Source organism: Sphaerodactylus townsendi, linkage group LG08 (assembly GCF_021028975.2).
Source record: "Sphaerodactylus townsendi isolate TG3544 linkage group LG08, MPM_Stown_v2.3, whole genome shotgun sequence".
Lineage (NCBI taxonomy): Eukaryota > Metazoa > Chordata > Lepidosauria > Squamata > Sphaerodactylidae > Sphaerodactylus > Sphaerodactylus townsendi.
The window spans coordinates 34,428,135-34,450,068 of NC_059432.1; the positions used below are offsets into that span (position 1 = coordinate 34,428,135).

Genomic DNA, 21,934 nt, shown 5'->3' on the forward strand with positions numbered 1-21,934 from the left:
ATGTAACTCTAAAGCAAACTTATGCTGAGGATGAAATCCCATTTGTGTGTAAATGTCTAATCTGGCAAACACATGGGTAACAGCAGCAGAAACCCCAGAGTGTCTTGGGGTGGGGCTTCAGTTTCAATGTAGAGCTGTGCTCCTGAGATATTAGACCTGCTCAGCAGGTAATGTTGCCATTTGTGTACCTTACCCTGCACACTTAAACGTGTCATGAAAAGATCCACTTTTCTTGTCAATAAAAGTGCCATATTCTGTGTAACTACTATTGTTACTGCAGTACCGAAAGAAAAAGTGACAGCTTTCAGTGCTGCCTCCTTCTGTAAAGCTGTCCAAGGAACAACTTTCATGTCCCACCATGAAACCAGCAGCCCAAGCTGCTCAAAATATTTCCCTACCCAGTGGTGGGTTCCAAAAATTTTAGTAACAGGTTCCCTTCAGCCAGCCACTTCCATCAAAGCAAAGGGCAGGCAGAGGCGTGCACCCTAGAGCCTCAGCCACCTGGCAAAACTCTGAGTTGGATGCCCCCCATACGGGCAGCTCCCCACCCCACCATGACCCCAAAAAAAATTTTTCCACCAGGTCATTTCTAAATCATCATCACATTATAGAAAATGCCCCAACTCACAAATCTGAACACAGCAATGGTGAAACACACAGGTTCTTTGATAGAGACTGGTGAGATAAAAGGTACAAAAGGCTGAGAATCAATGAATTGCAGTACCTGGAAAGGATTAACCCAGTCCAGGGAGTTACATTATTAGTCGCAATTGCTATATGGAACCTTCACGTTCAAAGGCAAGGGCGTGGAGATGGAAAAGTGGACCCAATTAGTAACCCCATCTCGGCACACACAAATAATTAGTAACCCACTTTCGGGAACTGGTGAGAACCTGCTGGATCCCACCTCTGCCCCTACCCCCTATTGACTAGCGATGGCACAAGCCATCCAGGAAAAATTTACCATTTTTATTATTTATTTTAAATATTTCTTCAGGGTACTGTTTGAGGCCACTTGCAATGAAAAACACAGCAAGCCATTAAAATGCACACAAGCCATTAGACAAGTGTGTAAAATCTGTCCATAAAACAGAGAAGACCATAAAAACCTGGTGAGATCAAACTCCTGATTACAACCCTGGATAAAAAGGTGTGTTTTGGGCACCAGATGAGCCTCAAAGGGGGGAGGGGCATTTCAAAGGAGATGAGCCATCACAGAAAATGCCCTGTCTCTAGTCATCAGTATTACCAGCCTAACCTGGATAGTAGGGAAGGAGACATATGGAAGGGTAGTGTGTTCAAGAGCTGTAATCGCTTGTGAAACAGTTACTGGTTCTGTAAGACTTGGCAGAATCTGCCTCAAACAATTCTCAAACAGCTGTGAGGCTGCACAGGTAACTGTGGAGTTTCAGCTGAAATTCCTGCTGCTTCGCAAGCACTTCTGTATCCGTATAAGAAGTAAAACTGATTCTTCCCTGAACTCATGGATGGTCAGGTCAGGTCACTAAATGACAAAGGGGAAGGTACTGCAACGGACTGAGTGAAAATGGACACACGCAGAATAACCTCAACAACCTAGACTGAAATAAACACTGAAAAATAAGACTTTAAAAACACAGGTTTTATTGATAATCATTGACTGACTGATCTATTTATTCACTGGTTAGTTATACAAGTATTACTGATATGCCAGGGAATAACATAGGTCAGTGGAAGAGGGGGTGAACTTGGACTCCCATCTGCTCATGCATGAAATACTGCTGACTGCACTGCACAGCACTGTTTGCATGGGAGAAAAGTAACTTGACAATCCTGAATGCTTCATGAACAAAAGAAATGGTCAGTGAAAAACTGGCTCCCAGCATACAACTGGTGACCAGATCATGGGTGTTAAAGCATCCATACTGTTTACAGAATCCTGCTCTTTAAATGCCTCGTAAGACTTTAAAAACAGCATGTAATCATTTTCCAAGTTTCAGCTATTCAAGGCCAGGGGACACGAGGTCAACTGATCTTAATGCTTAGAAATGGGCAGTGAAGGTATATCAGAGTTGCCAGCCAAGAAACCTTTGCAGCAGGAACACTTGGGGGGTAGGGACTGTCATCATGTGACATGCTAGGAATTCCTTACATCTGGAAAATGATTAGTGCATCTTGTGATTCCAAGTCCCTGCCCCAATTTTGGTGCCACTGCTACTTCAAGCAGCAATGGGAATTTTAAGTTGGGGAGTGGGAGACTGCCTACTATAGCAGGCAACCTGGCAAGCATAAGGTAAATAAGATCCCATTAAGTCTCTATTAACAGGTCAGGACATTCTTCTGCTGATAACTCTAATATTGACATTTTGCTTTTCCCCTTAAGTTTCAGAAAACAGGACTGCACCTGCTAAATTCCTGCCTGTTATTTATGTAGGTATTTACTTCATTTGTATCCCACCTTTCTCTCTAATAAGGATGCAAAGCAGTTTACATTGTCCACACTATGCTCTCACAAAAACTCTGCGAGGTAGGCTGGGTTGAAAGAGTGCGGCTGGCCCAAATACACCCAGCAAAATTCCACAGAAGAGGGGATTCAAAGTTGGATCTCTCAAGGTACCCTTTGCTCCCTTATTTCACTGTAATCTCCACTTGCTCAGTATTTCTGCCACCCTGTCCCAATTATAAGAGCCTTCACCCCCTGGAAGATTAGGGCTCCAGAACTCAGGGATGGAAGGATCAACTAGCCCAGGGATAGGGAACCTGCGGCTCTCCAGATGTTCAGGAACTACAATTCCCATCAGCCTCTGTCAGCATGGCCAATTGGCCATGCTGGTGAAAACTGATAGAGGTATAGTTCAATTTATCTAGGCCGCAGGTTCCTGAACCTTATGCCCTTATTTTTTTTCCTTTGGTGAATGTGGTACAGAGGCAGAAATCAGACTTCCATGATTCAAAATATAAGAGTTTAATAAAACAATAAAAGAGTATACCTGGTTTGTTCAAGCAAAGCATAAAGCGGCACCCCAATTACACTTAAGCCTTGCCATAATATTCAGCATGAATAAAAATATCCCCATATATCGTGTAGACACCATTAAAATACACTTGGATTTATTTATTTATTGCAGCCAGCACAGAGTAGTCCATAATATACTTGCAACTGGTGGATTCTTGCTGCAGCTTCGTAATGGTACAGCGCACAGCAACTTTGCACTTTGTAACCTTTTCTTCGCTAAGAGCCATTCAAGGATTAAAGTGCATTGGCCTAATAAGTTCACAAGAATCTAACCAAGGAGGAGAAAGGAAGTTTGCTGATGTGCCAGAAAGGCCTGAGGCCCACACTGTGTGCCTTAAATCAGAGTCACACCTTAGTAAGCAGGGTGGTTTAGGCTTGGGGGGGGAGGGAGGGAGGGGCTGGAACCAGAGCTGACCAAAACTACCTACAAGGCTATTCCTGTTTTAAGTCAAATTTGTGATTTCTTGGGTTCAGCACATAATTTTGTCCAATGGTGTTGCAAATGTAGATCCTTCTTCTCAAAAATTTAGTTTCCAGTTTGAATGCTAAAAAAGGGTTTTCTCCACTGAGTCAGCATTAACAAGCACAGCTGCCCAAAGCTGTCTGCTTTGTAAGAGGGTCACAAGGTATGAGTTTTCAAGAGATCGGTATTCAATATCTGGTCAGTTTTCATTTTATGTGTAACTTTTAGATCATAAATCATCCCAGAGCAGGCTAGACATTTAAAGCAATGGTTTTCATTTTGTTGTTGTTGTTTTGTAAGGAACCTGAATTCCTTTGAAATAGGTCAGTGCTGCCAATTTCTCAACAGGCCCTTGCAGTCAGGCCTCCAATGGCAACTTGATCTGCTGTTTTTTTGGAGCTGTGATTAAAGTCACAAGGACTGTGTCGCATAAGTAAACAAACCACCAAAATGCATAGGCTAGCTACCATCACTAAATCTTTCCTTTCCGTGCTCAGAGGAAGTGTTAAATGTATTCCCAATTTGTGTGGGGTGACAGTTAAGTGAACATCTCTTTGCAGGAACTGAGAATACAAAGAATTGTTTACTTTTTTCTGACAGGACTCCTGTATCCATAAGAGGCGGAAATCCAACAGGTGCATCATACACTCAAAAATTCTGCTCCATTTCTACCCTTTGCAAGCAGGGGAAGAGAAGTATTGGAACAAAGTAAATGCTACCAAAATATTCAGTAACGTGCAAGTTGGTGGCAAAGGGGGTTCCTAAATTGAAAATCTCTGACCTAATTCCATTTGTGGCACAGTGAGTCTTAACACATCTGAGCCTGGAAGGAAAGAACTTCCATGTCAAATGTCAAGCTAGCAGGCAGGTTTAAAGCTCCAAAGCTTATACTTTTTTATGGGAAAAAAGTACAACCCTGAGCGCTGTTCTATTTTCTGAAGCCTGTTTCTTACACTCTGTCTATAATTAGCTCTACCTCAGTTTCATATGCTGTGCATGTGATCCTTGCTGACTTTCTAGGAGAAATCAAGCAAGACAAGGAACTTTTGTATCCTCTGAAACATGAAAACATACCCAGCTGGAGTTTGCAATGGAACATGTATTCTGGTAATGGGCAAAACACATTACCAGAACCATACAATTATTTTTGATCCATGACCATTATTTCCACTTACAGTAGGTCTGCTTTGCAGGTCATGCGCCTGAAAATTATGATGCTTATCATCGCATATAGCCGAGCCTCACTGTATTGATTGTTTTCCCCTCCTCTCAGCTTCTACCATTGCTGCTCTGCAGTGGATTTATGGGAGTAATAAAACAGTATCTCCAAATGCAGAGGATGCCAAAAGTTCAACCACAAGAATTGAGGGAGAGAATACTTAAGACCTATGTTCCTTGAAAGGGCTTTTACATAGCATTTATTGACCTGCATGTAGGAATGATGAAGAAGTTCTATCATTCTGTGGAGCCAGCAATGGAAAAACAAATTACAGTTCTGACAGAATTCCAATTAACTGAGTTATTGGAATCTCTCTGCTTAAAAACTTAATTGTGCTTTCCTTGGGCAGTAGCAACACATCCAGGTCAATGGAGGCAGGCAGCACGAGTTCATTGTAGAATTGCTAGGAACTACCACCTGAAGAGAAATTTGAGGCAAATTTGGAGTGTCAACTCTTGCATGATAACCTATTGGAATATTGAGGGATTTTTTAAAATAAGATTAATGAAATTTCTTGGTTGGGGGGGAAGTACCAATCATTAATTTATCTTTGTTAATCAATAGTTTTTTGGACGCCATCCAGTCTACCGAAAAGATTGCACTGATTAGGCCAAACAAAATTCCCCCGATTTGACATTTACATTGAAAATAAGACAAACATTTTAAAAATGACAGAAAAAAATACATCACCAAGGGCCAGGATAGAGCTGAGTGCAGGGATCACCTGAGCCAGCCCCTGCATTCAGCTTTGCAGCCCCCATTTTTTAAATTGGTGGCAGGGTCAAAGTAGTCTGCAAAAAACTGGAAAATTCACCACTTTTTCCAGGTTTTTTTGGGGGGCTCGGTTAAATTGCCCTCATTTTTGGCTGAAAATACACCTGCTTTTTCCAGGGTTTTTTTTGGGGGGGGGGGGGGTTCTGGATACCCAGCCCCAGAATGCAGTTGTTTGTTTATTATCAGGAACTAGGTGAAGCATGACCTCCAAGGAAGACTCTGCAGAAGAAGGCAATAGCAAGCCCCCTCTGTTTAAACATTTGCCTTGAAAGGAAGAGGGGAAGGGTTGCTATATGCCCTCCCCAGCGGGGCAAATCCATTCCCAGGTAGTCTAGAAAGGTGGCCCCTGGCCTGGGAACAGCAGTGATGCAAGAGTTACTTGGCCAAGGAAAGGTGGCTTTCAGTCTGGGAATGCAGTTTCCAGTCTGGGTAAACCAACAGCAGAAAGGGTTGCCAGACCAGACCAGTGGGAGCTTTGGGGGTAGGGACATCATTATATAACTCCTGGGTACAACCAGCAAGTAGCAATGGATATCTCTAGGAATGTTCAGAAACTTTATGATGAAATCATTGAATTTCTGGTGATTCATAGAGCTACCCATTGTCAATCCCAGCTTGTATCCAGAAGTGACATAATAGTACATGTGTTTTTGTCTTCTGCCACAGCTCAGAGGCAGCAGGATGTAGTGGTTATGAGCAAGCTGACTAATCTGAAGAACAGGGTATGATTCCCCACTCTCCATATGGGTGATGGACTTTTATCTGGTGAAATGGATGTGTTTTCCCGCTCCTACACATGAAGGCTGATGGGTGACTTTGAGCTAGTCACAGTTCTTTGGAACTTTCACAACCCCACCTACCTCACAAGGTGTCTGTTGTGGGGAGAGGAAGGGAAAAGGAGTTTAAGCCACCTTCAGACCCCTTACAGTAGAGCAGTGTTTCCCAACCTTCCCTGACCTCACTCTTCATATCTCACGGTACCCCTGCCACCACCCTCCACCTTCCCCTCCCATTGCCCCTCACATACCCACCCCACCTTCCCTCCCAGGGTAGAGGGCTGGTGGTGGAGGTGGCTGCCTGACCCTTAATGGCAGGCCCTCACTTGTAAGCCCCGACTCCCATCTGTCGCCACTGGCGCTGGTGGGAGACACCACAAAATGAGGTGGGGCAGTAATGTTGCCGCGGTACCCCTGGGACATGCTCACGGCACCCCAGGGTACCACGGTACCCTGGTTTAGAATGGCTGCAGTAGAGAAAGGTGGGGTACAAATCCAAACTCTTCTTCAGTGGACAATGGAGACAACCAGAGGTGGGATCCAGCAGGTTCTCGCAGGTTCCCGAGAGTAGGTTACTAATTATTTGTGTGTGCCGAGAGGGGGTTACTAATTGGTGATTTTGCCACGTGATCTTTGCCTTGAATTCGCCCCTCCCCTCTCAACAATGGGGCATAGGAGCAGAAGCAGTTTAGCAGGAGGTGCACCGGCGTGCATGGCAGCCTGCACCTGCGTGCATTCGTTTCCGCTTAAGGACCGGTATGGCCGGCACAGGTCCTGCCACCAACCCTGCCCAGGAATGCCCCCATGCCCCAGGAATGCCCTGTGCCACGCCCTGTCGTGTCTCCCCGCCCAGCCCCATTGGAGTTATGCCACAGTTTGAATCCCACCACCATGGGAACCTGTTACTAATATTTTTGGATCCCACCACTGGAGACAACTAAAGGGAGGCCTTCTGCCACAATACAAGGTCTGGTAGCCCTAGAAATGGCCTGACAGAGCTGGTTCCTTGTCCTTCCCTCCCTTATAAAAACATGAGAAAAGCTATGCTGGGTCAAACCAAGGCTCATCAAGTTCGGGAGCCTGTTCACACAGTGGCCAACCTGGTGTTTCTAGAAAACTCACAAACAAGATGACTGCAGCAGCATTATTCCTCCTGTGTTCTATGGCATGTAATATAATAGGCATACTGCTCTGATATTAGAGAGAATAGGTGTGCATCATAGGTGTAACTGTTTTGATTAATAGTCATGGGTAGTGTCATAGAGCCTGTTTTGCATGGAGACTGGCCTTTTGTGTGCCAAGGAACAGTTAACAACAGCCTGTCTAGAACTTGTCCTGAGGATCCCTTGCTTTTGGGTGCCTTATTGGATCTGTATTGTCTTCAACATTTTAATTATATTGCTGAGCTTGAAATAATTTTATAATGAAACACATGAATAAAAACATATTGTCAAAGGCTTTGATGTCCAGAACCAACTGGCTGTTGTGGTTTTTCCGGGTAGTGTTGCTGTGGTCTGGCAGTTTTTTCAACAACTAGCAGACCATGGCCATGCTTTAGGCTCAATTGCAGCCCCTTCCCAAAGGGCCTTCCCATGAGTGAGAAGGAGGAGATCCAAAAAAAAGTTTTTTAAACGAACTGGAAATTCCCTCATAGGACAGAATACAGATACGTCTCGCCGGAAGCTCCACCAGCACATGGGATCCAGCTGGGCATTGAAGGCTGACTAACGTTGGCCCCACCCTCCAGCCCACCCCTGGAATGCTCATATTATGGCAGAAAGGTAGCATATACATTATTAAAACAAATACTCTAGGCTGTAACACTTTTTATACACATAATGTGACAGTGGTGGTGGGAAAATAATTAAGCACATATAGGTACCTTGCGGAGTCTGGAGGCTACTCTTAAGCAGCAGCACAAAGCAAAGTCACCAGAGGTCATTTCTGAAAGGAAATAAACACAAAGTGGCGTTGGAAAGTGTGATCAAGCTACAGCTGGTTGAACAAGTAAATTTTCTACACAACAGCACAAGAGCCTCACAGCTGCAGCTCTCATTGTAAGAACACTTGCCTATCCAGATCCTATCAGAAAACTGATCCTCTTCTAGATGGCCCAGAATTAGGTCCACCACAGGAGCAAGAGGGCCATTAGATTCAGCAGTGCAGATAAGATAGTACTTCCTCAGAACTCCAACAGGAACCAGGTAGGAAGGAGAGTAAGGGGCTGAGGGGAGAGGAATGGATCCCTCACCATGTTGCAACATGACTAAGTGATTAACAGGAAACTGAACGAACTAGCCCCAACAAGACATCCCCCAAGAAACTAACAACTTCTTTCTTTCTTTCTTTCTTTCTTTCTTTCTTTCTTTCTTTCTTTCTTTCTTTCTTTCTTTCTTTCTTTCTTTCTTTCTTTCTTTCTTTCTTTCTTTCTTTCTTTCTTTCTTTGGTCTGTCGGGCGAGCAAGATGTCCTCCTTTGCTCAGAGGAGAAGGACCCTTCATGGTAAGTGTCCAATGATCATTTCCCCTTGGGCAGGAGGACATCTTATCACTGGCGTAATGCCCATTGGGCAAGGTGGGCAGCTGCCCAGGGCATCACCTTGTGGGGGGCATCAAAATGCTGGGTTCGTTTTTGGGTATTTTAGTTGGTTTACATTTTTTGGCCTGCAGGGGCGCAGTTTTAGGCTAGCTTGACACCTAAATTGCAGTATCATCAGGAAATGTCCCTTTATGCCTACCTGCCAAGTTTGGTGGAGGTTTGGTTCAGGGGAGTCCAAAGTTATGGACTCCCCAAAGGCAGATGCCCCATCCCCCATTGTTTCAAATGGGAGCTAATAGGAGATGGGGGCTACAGTTTTGAGGGTCCACCGCTTTGGCCCCCTGAACCAACCAAACTGCACCAGGCAGAAATTATATGAGAACAGTTTCCCAGGCGATGCCCTGAGTAGTGGTGCCGATACATCCAAAAATGCACCCCCTACAGGCACCAATGTCCTGGAGGAACATCCCAGAAATTTGCCCAAGAATCTTTGTTCTTCATTGAGTTTTCTGTATTGCTGTCGATGGGGTTTGCTGGCTTGGGGGGGGGACATTTCTGAAGGCACAGTCTCAAAACTTTCAGAGTCTCATCATGAGACTGCCCTAATGATACCCCCCAGGTTTGGTGCAGTTTGGTTCAGGGGGGCCAAAGTTATGGATCCTCAAAACTGTAGCCCCCATCCCCTATTAGCTCCCATTTGAAACAATGGGGGATGGGGCACCCCTTTTGGGAGTCCATAACTTTGGACTCCCTGAACCAAACCTCACCAAACTTGGGGAGTAGCATAAGGACAGTCTCCTGATGATATGCTGAAATTATCGTGCTGATATGTCTAAAAAGGCACCCCCTGCAGGCACCAATGTCCTGGTGCAAAACAAATTTGGTCGTGGTGGAGTGGCCGCGGGGAGGGGGGGGGGATCCAACTCAGGTTTTGCCCAGGGCTACAGTTTGCCCAGGGCTGCCTCGTTATGCCCCTGCATCTTATTGTGGGACTTTCTAAAGTACTGTCCCTTAAACAGGTGGGTCAGGTCATGAAACCAGCACGTGATGCAAGACCCTGCGGCTAAAAGCCCATCAGCCACACTGTACCTGTCCACCAGGTAATATCTGGTGAAGGTAGATATCAAGGACCATGTGGCTGCTCTGCAAATCTCCAACACTGAAGCCCTCAGGCACCACCCAATGTTGCAGCTGGAGATACCTTTTCCCTTGTTGGGAGGGATCAGTGAGATGAACATAGCATCCATGCCTCAGTACATAGCATGTAAGCCTTAAGGACTCTCCTTACATCTAGGGTGTGCCTCCTTATATCTATGGCCGATTAGGCAGAAGGCATCTGCAGCGCAATTGGGACAAATGTCTGTCACAGCAAGCATTTCCTCAAGCCATACTTTCACTTTCCATTCTCTCTGCAGCAAGAACTTGTAGCACGATTTTAATTTTCTTTGCTGCCAAAGCAGGACAGATAGTGATCTCAGCTTGGCCTTGGAACTCTTTCTCCACCCATGACCAGCCTGCCTAGCTTGATCCTTCCGCACTCCTTGCACTGCCACCCATGCCTTCCCCTTGCCCTTTTGTTGCTGGCTCCTTCCTTTTTCTCGAATGCTCATTTTGATATATCAAAGTATTGATATAACAGTGTTGGTTTTTGCAAGGAACAGCACAAACAGGGTCTATCCTGGCTACATCCAATTTCCCTCACTCTGCTTCTGCCCTCCCTGAGGTTTGAAAAAGGCTTTTAAAAACATTTTTTCTAGACAAGCCTCTTTTTAAAAAACAAGCCTCTTTTCTGCAGCAGCAGCAAGAGACAGGCTGGGAGACAGAGGATGAGAGTGGGGGGAATGGAAGGGGAATATTAACTCTATACTATTGGGACTACTTAGTATTATGAGATCTGTGCCTTTAAGAGGGACAGAGTTAAGAGAACCAGGAAACAAAGGCCTGTTGAGACTAGCTGCATGGTAATACTGGGCTGCCTCCTCATGTGTAATCAGAGAAATACTACACTTCAACCCCACTATACAGCTAAAAGGCCCAAGGTAAGTATTGCATGAATAATAGGCCTATACGTTAAAAGGTAAACTGACATGATGGAGTTCCATCAGCATTTTTTTCTGTTCGCAATGGCCAACTGGGGGATGCTGAATTATTCATATTCCCAGCAGTTTCCATGTAGTCAGTTTCTTTTTACATTTAAGGCTTTCAAAACCTAGTCTTCCATTCCTTAGAAGAAAGCTACTGAACTAAAGAAAAGGTCAGAGTGTAATATCTGAAGAACCACCAACATAAGCTGTAAATGGACAACCATGTGCATTTCTACAATCTTGCAAAAGTCTATTTTAGTGTTTTTCTGTCTGACTCCTCCCTCTACCTAGCAACAAACCTCTGGTTCAGTCTCATATATTACTGTGCTCCAGAGTAGGGAGAAACTACAGATGCATTTGGCTAACTTTGGGTTATTTATGGCAGCATGTTCAAATAGTGCCTCCTCTTTCTGAAGCAGGAGGAGAGGGCAAGGAAAAGAAAGGTGCATCAGCAGGAAGAGAATGGCAAAGTTCTGTTTTGCTTTCCTTTGCTTTTTGCTGGTAGTTCTGGATTCACTCTCTTCCCTCCCTCACTTCTCTTCCCTTGCATGCCACCCCTCCCCCTCCTTCCCTTCCCTTCCCCTCCGCTAGGGTGGGTGGGACATATCAAGATGCTGGGCCCCCTGCCTCCCCTCCCTTGCATGCCACCCCTCACTCTCTCCCCTCTCTCATTTCTCTTCCCTTGCATGCCTCCCCCTCCATCCCTTTCCTCTCCCTCTCTCTCTTTCCTTGCATGCCACCCCTCCCTCTCCCTCCTTTCCCTCTCACTTGTGTGTATGTGTGTTTATGTGTTTCACTTCCACTTGAGTTACTGCCTATGTACTGTTTTCACTGCTCATCTCTGGCCATCTGAGCGAACATTCTAAGGTGCACGAACATTCTAAGCGTGACAGTTACACACAGGCAGCTGCATGTCCTTCACCATGGAACGCCAGGAAAAACGTTTTACCTGGGCCATGTGTGAAATTTCAGGTATGTGAACATCTAAAAACACTCTCACCTGGCTGACTATAGTGGCTGGGAATTTTCAGAGGAATTGGCCCAGCAGTTACTGAGTTATACTACCACTAACAAAAACACTGTTAGCTTTTTATATATAGAGATGTATTTTGTTATGGTTAGAATTGTGCTCTATTGTATAGATTAAAATGTTGTGCACTGCCCAGAGCCCTTCGGGGGATGGCGGTAAACAAAACTAATTATTAACAACAACAACAGCAGCAGCAACAGCAACAGCAGCAACAACAATTGTGCAAAGAAGCTGATGAAACTGTAGATCATGTCCTCAGCTGTACATTATGTCCTCAACTGTAGATCATGTCCTCAAAAAGATTGCCCAGACTGAGTACAAACAGAGACACAACTCAGTGGCCAAGAAGATCCACTGGAATTTATGCAAGAATTACAACATAAGAACAGCTAAGAGCTGATGGGAACATTGTCCAGAGAAAGTAATGGAAAATTAGAAAGTCAAGATCCTGTGGGACTTTCAAATCCAAAAGGACAAAGTGTTGAAACACAATACACCAGACATCACCGTGATCAAGGACAAGAAAGTGACCATCATTGACATAGCAGTCCCCAGTGACAGCAGGGTCATTGAAAAAGAACATGAGAAGGTCACTAGATACCGCAATTTGAAAATCAAGCTTCAATGTCTATGGCACAAACCAGCTGAGGTCATCCCAGTGGTAATCGGCACGCTGGGCGCCATCCCAAAAACACTAGGGTAGCAATTGAAATGATTCTTCAAATTGACAAAAATTAACATCTGTCAAATTCAGGAAGGCAGCTCCTGCTTGGATTCCGCCGCGAATCACTACTACCCGATATCATTACAACTTCCTGTGTAGGCTTCTTCTCGGTGAGGCTCTGGGAAGATTGTAATGAAGGCCAGCTTTCAAACCACCAAAGATCTGGCAGCTGTGAAATCTACAATAATAATAATAATTCCAGGATCCAACTTCTGTCAGAGTATTCCCCTAAGTAGCGAAAGTAGGTTCTTGTCAGCTTGAGTAAGGGCATACCCCATAGGGTACCGTAAGAATTAGGTAATGGGTTTTGCTTCAAGTAACAGAGGAATATGAATTTTAGAAAGGGAAATAGGTGGACCAAGGGTACATGTGTTTTTAAAAAAGGCTGGGAATCACTGACATAAAGAATTAAGGAAATTTTATAGAGAGGGGCTCAGACTTCTTTATTAGAGCTCTCCGAATCCCTCTCACATCCTAGCTGTTCCCATGCTGGTCCAGTACTGCAAAGATGCCACCTCATGGTGTGGAATAGCATGACCCTATGCCAGCATAACAATCAGAATAACTCATTCTAAGTCAGTGATGGCGAACCTTTTTGAGACTGAGTGCCCAAATTGCAACCCAAACCCCACTTCTTTATCGCAAAGTGCCAACCCAGCAATTTAACCTGAATGCAGAGGTTTTAGTTTAGAAAAAACCGGTTGGCTCCTCTTCCTCCCTCCCGCCTCCCAACCCCAATTGCCAAGCAGGGCCAAACCAGCCTGCTCCTTAGCCTCCTCTCTGAAGTAAGTCCTGCACGCACCACTCTGTGCCTCTCTAGCATCTCTGCCTCCTTTGCGCCCCCCCCCCCTTGGGCAGCAGCCACCCGGAGCACAGGTACCAGGCCTGCCAGCCGAGTCCTCCCTGCTCACCGCGGTGCGCGCACGTCATGCTCAGTGGCCCAGGCCAGCCTAGATGTGTGTGTGTGGGGGGGGGGGGGTGTTGATTTTGCACCCCTCACATTATGAACTCTGTGTGCGTGTGCCCACAGAGAGGGCTCCGAGTGCCACCTCTTGCACCAGTGCCATAGGTTCGCCATCACTGTTCTAAGTGCTTGGATGATTATGTTGGCTCACATCCCCAACTTTCAGAGAAATGAGGCAAAATATTTTATTTAAAACATTTCTATGCCATCTTTTGACCCAATTCAAGGCTCCTAGATATTACTTTTGCCCAGCTGTGTAGTGAGAAACAAGTCTGTTCCTGCCTTCTATCATTCTAGCCAATAAGAAAGGTTGCTGCTATGTCTGACATACACATTATCAGCTTTGCGGCTGGAAAGTTTGGGCAGTATTGGCTTGGCCAAATTGGAGTGTACTGTAAATATCAACCACAGTTGGGTTTTAGGTTAAGTTTTAAATGATCATTTTAATTGAGAATTTGTTGTGTCTATTATAAAATATTGGAAGCCACCCTGAACCTGTGAGAGGAAGGTATACAAACCAGTATACAAACCCAGTAAATAAAAGTAATAAAATACTAATTGTTTGTAAAGAATTTTCCCTGTTGGAATTAAGATAAATATATTGGCATTTTTCAAGTAACTTAGAAATTTGGGTATATTAATCTAAATGTGCTACTTTTGTACAGTTTGGTCCAATTAATGTGATTTTACTGTTTGAATTTAGCATCCTGAAATATCAGCAAATGGCTCCGTCTATTTTACAACCCCCATAAACCAATACAGACTTTTGTAATTACATAATTTCCTTCCTGACTTTGATAACATCTTCGAATTCTTATCTGTCTTTCCTTCAGTATTCAGTATTTATTTATCTACAGTCACAGACCAATACGATATGCCTTTCCTTTAATGCCAAATTACAATTGCATAGAAATGTATTAGGAAGAAAGATGTTCTGCCTTCAATGAACCTTACTTTAAATCATCACCAACGCATAATCATATGCACTCTTTATCACTAACCTATCTCTGTGGCTTGCTGCATGATTAATTTAGATAAGGCTGTTGATCAGCATGTCCTAATCAACAAGTGAAGGACAGACATTATTAAAGACAGAATTAAAAATACTTTCATTTGCAGAACAATCCTGAGCTTTACCTTCCTAAAATCTATTGAAATCAGAACAGATTTATTAGAGATCCAAGAAGCACCTAATTATGATGGTTAGTAACTATCCATTAGCTAGATTTATTATCAACTCATTCATATTACATAAATCAGTTTGAGCATAGCCAAATTTATCACCTCATAAAATGGTAAGACTCATAAGAGACACAAATGCGATGTAAACATTCTTATCCATGCTTCTATTTTTTTAAAAAAGTACTGTAGTTCCAAAAATAACAGATAATGAAATAGTTCCGTTAAAACTACTACTTCTGAAAGTACTACAGTAAATTGTTTTCCCCCAAAAGGACATGCAAGTCAGATGGTCAAGACAGTCCTCCAAAGATCCTTCCCCTTGCATCTGCACCATCAAAGGGACATGTTTCCCATGAGAAAGTTCACACTTTGAAAATATATTATCTCTATTATTTTGGCAGGAAAGCAGAGTGTAAAAATAAAAGAAAAAATTCTAAGACTTTCTTTTTATATCAAATGCATTTATGATAGTGCTGTTTTCGCCAGAATATTATTCATTCATTTAAAATAGGAAAACAAAACTTTAATTTAAAGCTCTTTCACAATCCTTTCTCTCAGGTTCTACACCCATATTCAGGTCTCTAACAACTGTGAAAGCATATTTTGCAGGCCCTGAGAATCTGCATGTACATTCCTGGATTACAAAATGCAATCCAAGTATGATTTCTTCCAGGAAACTCACCTATAATGGGATGCATGATGATGCATGTGTGACTTTGTTGCTTTGCCAAATCTACCTCTCCACCATAAATCACTTTGCAAAATCCAAACAAAATTTAAGTCATTTTGGCTGCACTCCTAACAGCCCCATCCAAAGAAGGAGGATGAATCACCGTCGGGAGGCGACACAGGCCTATATCCATGGATTTACCCTCCCCGGGCACTTACCCTAGTGGAGGGGCAAATCTGCCAGTAGGTGGCAACTGCAACCCAAGATGTCCAGATGTGGCACAGAGTGCTACATCAACACCCTCACACTGCTGCCAGCCCCACTGGCATAGCGAGGCATTCCGCAGCCATGGCTCAGGTGGAGCTGATGTTAGTCAGCTTCCACCGCAGCTCTGTTTTGAGTATGTAGCAGCCCAAAGCTTGGACTCACACCACGCTTTGAGCCCAATGGAGGGCTTTTCAGTGGCTGGGAGGTTTTGCTTTGTATTTTTTCTTCCTGCAATGCCAAAAAGCCTTCTGGAGAGAACAGAGTGCCACTAAGAGCTCTGGATTGGGCTGCCTGAATACTATCCCAGGAGTAAGGCTGTGAGGGACAGGAGATTGTTCTTCCCTTGAAGGAAAAATCAGCCACTCAGGTGACTGCTCCAGCAATCAATCTCAAGAAAGGGGATGAGATGTTGGAAGGAGCACAGGAGAAAAAGGAGTTGAGTTCTGCCTCAGTAAGAGAGCAATGACAGCTCAGGTCTGGCTCCGGGAAAAGGACAGATTGAAGGCTAGTTCTGCCTGGTAGTGTCACAGAGCAGTTGAGCTCTATCTCTGGGAGAGAAGAGAGTGTTTGACTGTTAGCCTTGTCTCTGGTGATGAATGGACCTTGTCCAAATTTAGTCTGACCCTGGGGCAAGGGCAGGCTGGTGTGGGTGGAATCTGGTGTGAGAGAATCTAACCCAGAGGCTAGACAACAAAAGTCTTTGTGTGCCAGAAAGCATTGTAGAAAAGTGTAACTAACCTTTGAAGGCGGTTTACATTTTTGTGACTCAACCAGGTCTCCACTTTGTCTACCTGGAGACCTGTGCTGTTGATTTGTTCCTTTAAAACCAATCTGTAAATAAACAAATCTTCCCAGTTGTTTATATATTAATCCAGCCTCAGTGATCTCAGTGATCTCCTTATCCACCACAAACTTGCTTACTTTGTAAATATTTACTTTGTAAATAAACGTTCACTTTGTAAATAAATCTTCTCAGTTGTTTATATATTAATTCATCCTCAGTGATCTCAATAATCTCTTTGTGCACCACAAACTTACTTCACAAATGAACCCAAAGTCTATACACTCTCTACCTGTAGAGCACCTGGAACCTGAGGGAAAGGTTTATAGTTCACAGCGAACCTAGATCCCAAAAATTGTAAGAGGCTGTGTGTTTTCCCTCAGTAGGAAAGAAAGGCTTGTCACAAAGGCCCATTTGATATAGGGGGATTTGCTTCTGAGTAGTGGTCTCTTAATTATTCTTCCCCCATTCTAGTTTTGATTGCTAGATTTATTTTTATCATTTCTTGAGTAGATGCTGGACAGCCCAATCCAGAGGAAAGCCTGAATCCCCTTCTGGAGCCTGTGCAGAAATGCCTTTTTGGCTGGGGCAAGGGGCCAATCTGCCAGTGGAGGAGTGACTTATAGGGCTTCTGGACCCCACATGGCTCCAAAGCACCCGACCCATGGTGCTGGTATGTCTGGGGGTGTTCTGGGGGGGGGGCATGAAGGCAACCTTAGACAGCCTTCAGAGTCTGGTCATCCCCCTTGCACTGGGAAAACTACCAGCAGAGATTTGCCATGATTTTTGTGGCATATCTGTATTCCCCACTATGGGGAATTGTTACCTTTCTTTTAAAAAACATTTTTTTAGGGATTCCTGCAGCACAGGAAAGCCTTCTGGAGGGCGGGGGGCAGTTAGGATTCAGTTGTAATTGTCTTTGCTGTGCAAATAGTATATTTTCCAGTTTTTTTTTCTTTTTTCAAACAACCTCTTGCATTTCTCAAGACATGCTTCATATTTTTTTTTAGAAAAAGTATTTTCAGCTTCAGAAGGCTGCTTTTGCTTTCTCTCAAAATATGGACATTACTATTAAAATATGTTTTATGTAACATTTCATGCACAGAGCACTTTACAGAGAAGCATAACCAATGGGGATAGTTTCATGATGATAGCCGTGTTCATCTGTAGCAGTAAAACAACATTTCAGTCCTGTAGCACCTTGAAGACCAACAACAGTTTCCAGGGTATAAGCTTTTAGTCAGATGCATTTAAATGTAATTTCTCCTCCCTTTTCCCAAGTGGAAGTAGTACTGTCATGGAAGGTAATGCTATATCTAAAGAAGTGAGCTTTGACTCATGAAAAGCTTATACCCTGGAGACTGGTCTCAAAGATGATACTGGATGTGAATTTGGTAACCATAGAGGAAACTGACAGGCCCCTTTCCCAAGAAGCTTGCAAGCTACATTTTGACAGACAGGAAGATAACAAAAAGGGTGGAAGTTAAAGGCATTTAGAAATTCTTAAGTCAATAAGACATTGTTGTGTGAGCATGTATATTTGAACATGCTTATATGGCACTTTAATTGGGAAGAGAAGTTAACTGCCATAGGTATTACAAAAACCTTTGGAATGCACTCCATACATAAATTGGGTGATACAATGGAATAGGGGAAATCAAACAAAATCTGATTTACATTTCAAAGTAGAAGCTTTCAGAACATCACCTGGCAATAAGGTTAAGAGATTATTTATGCATTGAATTCCTTTCCAGTAAATCATAAGTGTGCACAATCCTGTTTATATCTGTAGATCTCAGCCTAGGAATTGCTGCTTGCACTTAATGGAAGTTCACTTGCCCCATAAAGGTATAAGAACAAGATAACAATCATACTGTCCCAAGGAAAAAAACAGGTTGCTTTGATATTTTGAAACTGGGGTTTTGTCATGAATGTTTTTCAGTGCTATCCGCCATGACAATGCCTGCTTCCAATTGGAAAAATGGAGAATAAATTATTTAATGGATTTTTGGATCAAGAAAAGAACATAAGACCATGAATGGAGAGACTTGATGAGCTTTCAAAACATTTGGATTTATGTACAAAGCAAAAGTTTGGAAAAGGAAATAAAAACAGTTGTAGTTAGGGGCTCTGCAGAAGAAAAGTAGCAAATATTCTAACTACACATTGCTAAATTAAAAATGAAATAACAGAGCAAAAAAAAGAACTGCAGATAACTGCAGTTGGTTAAATGCGAAGGTTGCAAAGAAGTAGTAAAAATAACAGAAAAGTCCATTGGTACTTTAAAAGATTAATGACATTTTAAGAAAAAACAACTGCTGTCCTGGGTAAGCCACTGAGAATGCTTCACTGTTTGGGGAGAATCAAGTCCTATAGGAAGTGGTTGCCCATGGCAAAAGTCAGTGACTGAACACAAAATTAAGAAAAAGGAATGCAAGAGAACCGTATCTGTCAAGCAAGTTGCTAGCCAAGAAGGAAAGTTATCAAGAAAACAAGGAACTGTGGCAACAGTCAATGTCTCAACCACCCCCCTGGCCACTCCAGTCTCCTCGCACCCCGCCCCCCCCCCCCCGGACCATGTTGAACAAAATGAAAATACTTTAAAAACAAGTGTGGAAAGGTAACTATCCCTCTTCATATGAGAAGAGGTTTCAAATGGAGGCTTTGCAGGAGGGTATTTCTTTATTCAAGAAGCTTCTGCTCATCTAAACCATAAAGGCATGAAGGAAGCTCTAAATAAACTCATCAAAAGGAAAGGGTTACTTCCAAAGGTGTGCCTGTGTTACCACACCCACACAAATATGTGAACATGCATTCAGACTGACAAGGGGATCAGCTTGAAAATCTACACCAAAGTGGAGAACAGAGATCTTTTACTGTAAAAGGTGGCTGTGAATAGACAGTTTCAGCAGAAAAAGGATTACAGAGACCTGATTTAAAGATGCTTAAAGGAATGTGGGGTTTATTTGGAGATTTGGTCCAGTAGCGATGGGTTATCCTAAGTGGGGGCTTATCCTAAGGAAATACTAGCAAATGCTAAATCAATGCACAAATAGCCTTTCCTTATACAAACTAGCAATATAACAACCACCACCGAAAATCATCCACACTTACTTCTATTTGGGGCAGGCGTTACTTTTAAGCTAGAGATAATTGTGGAGATGGGCTAGAATGTGTATAAATTGTATTTAATCAAGAAACATGGAAAGTCATAGAACCAGAGATTGCAAAGAATCAAAATGGGAGCTTCTGTGTAAGTGACCAAAAGGCCTGCATGTTACCAGCTTGTCAGTGACTATGCAGGCAAGCAAGATAACATATTTAGTATCTTGTCACTGAGGGTCAACGTGACAGCAGAAAGATGCATTTTATAACTTTGGTTTTTGGGTTAGAAATGAATGTGATTAGTTAAATTAAAAAGTGTTTTTCTATATAGTTAAATGAACACAGAAATGATAATGAGAGATTCACATGTATTAGTATTTCACTATAATTCTATTGTTGTTAGAATCAATATTTGTAAATTATGTTTTAACATTTCATGCTGGGGAACAGAAAAGTTTTATGATCCAGAAGAATGTATGTAGATTCAAGCCTGCATTGCTTGAAGGGGATATCTCTCTCTGGGAGAAAACAGGTTTTTCTTGGAGATAGCAAGCTAGTTTTATGGCTGCCCTTTGTATATGCACAGAGAGAGAGCACGCACTAACAGCATGCAGCGTGTGACTTAGAATAACAGGCTGTCTTACTGTGACCAGGAGACAGATCTGACCAATGGGATTTGAACATACATGCTTGTAGCACGTGAAAGGAGTATGGATAATAATACGTGAAACTTAAGGGGATGGACTGTGTGACGTCTGTACTCTTTGCATCTATAAAAAATAAGGTTCTTCCTCTACTGGGTGTGCCTCTTTCGAGAGCCACCCGGGAGGGGTAACCTTCTGTAATGTTCTAAATTCCATGTCTCTCAATTGAGAGCACCGGGGCGTGTCTCTCCCTCGGGAGAGTTCACATTCTGTAATCTTATCTATATTCTGCTAAGTAAAAACTGTCTGTTTGTTACTAATGTCAGATGTCTTTTGCTTTTATTTCTAACTTAGTTTTTCTTAAACTAATTCAGCTGTGTAGGACCAGAAACGCGGTCCTGGCCCCACATAATAATGATGGAAGAAATGGGGAAAGGGTCAGAGGAGAAGTTAAATCTCTGTGTGGTGCGGTATGGTTTGGAAAATAAAGAGAGATAGATCAAGGTGAGGACCAAATATATACTTTTTCTAGTCTGCATCAAATCAGATGAAAGAAGAAGGGTCCAGTGCATTGGATGCCTAAAACACAATTCAGTTTGTAGCCAGAATCAGACTCAGAATTTTGGCTCTGTAGCCAGGCAAGTTATGCTATTTGGGGCCCATAAAATAGAATAATAAAATCATAGAGTTGGAAGAGACCACAAGTGCCATCCAGTTCATCCCCTGCCATGCAGGAATAGATAACCAAAGCATTCCTGACAGATGGCCATCCAGCCTCTGGTTAAAAACCTCCAAAGGAGACTCTATCCCCCTCTGAGGCAGCATATTCCACTGTCAAACAGACCTTCTTCCTAATGTTTAGGTGAAATCTCTTTTCCTGTACCTTGAACCCATTACTCCTTGTCCTAGTTTCTGCAGCAGGAGAAAACAAGCTTTCTCCATCTTCAACATGACACCCCTTCAAATATTTAAACATGGCTATCCTGTCACTCCTTAACCTTCTCTTCTCCAGACTAAACATACCCAGCTCCCTAAGACTAAGTCTCTCCTCATAGGGAGTGGAATCCAGACCATTCACCCTCCTCTGGACATGATCCAGCTTGACATTAACTTGATTGAATGGTGGTGCCCCAAACTGGACACAGTATTCCAGGTGGGGTCTGACCAATGCACAATAGAACAGTACTGTTATGTCCCTCAATCTATTATTGAATATAGTATACTCCTGTAATCCTACTGAGTTCTTTTCAGAAAAGAAAGAATTGCAACAGAGGACAGAGGAATGACTTGAGAGCTGGCTGAGTTATCAAGAGAAAACTGTAGAACTGGGAGTAGGTTCATCAAACTAGCAGGGAAGGACAGCGGGAATGAAGTTATTGATTAAACCATATTTCAGAATTACTCAATAGACATGATGGTGAGTCATTTATCCTGCAAGAGCTTTGGGATAATGGGAAGATCTGAACTGCAGGTTACAGGTTGTTACAGGGCACTTAACACTAATGGTTGGTGATTGCATACCATGTGAAGAACAATATGGGGGAGCAGTGTCTTTGTCTTCTATTCTGGCATGGCTTGGTTACTTTAATAATTTGCACAGTTTGCACAAGTCATCCTCCCCAGCTTCTCCCACTAAAAGGTGTCTTCTTCAAAGATCCACCTGCAAGATCCACCTTGAGCTATAAAACACGTTCTGTGCTTGTCTTCAGGTGTTACATA

At 43.1% G+C, this 21,934-nt stretch overlaps 1 protein-coding gene across 1 annotated transcript in view; it reads right to left on the bottom strand.

The window, feature by feature from the left end:
• SLC16A12 (solute carrier family 16 member 12) overlaps nt 1-21,934 on the bottom strand; it is a 71,969-nt gene that overhangs the window by 38,476 nt on the left and 11,559 nt on the right. The window contains exon 2 of the mRNA XM_048504867.1: nt 8,110-8,171. The gene's annotated coding sequence lies outside the window, so the exon portion shown is untranslated. The remainder of the gene's footprint in view (nt 1-8,109; nt 8,172-21,934) is intronic.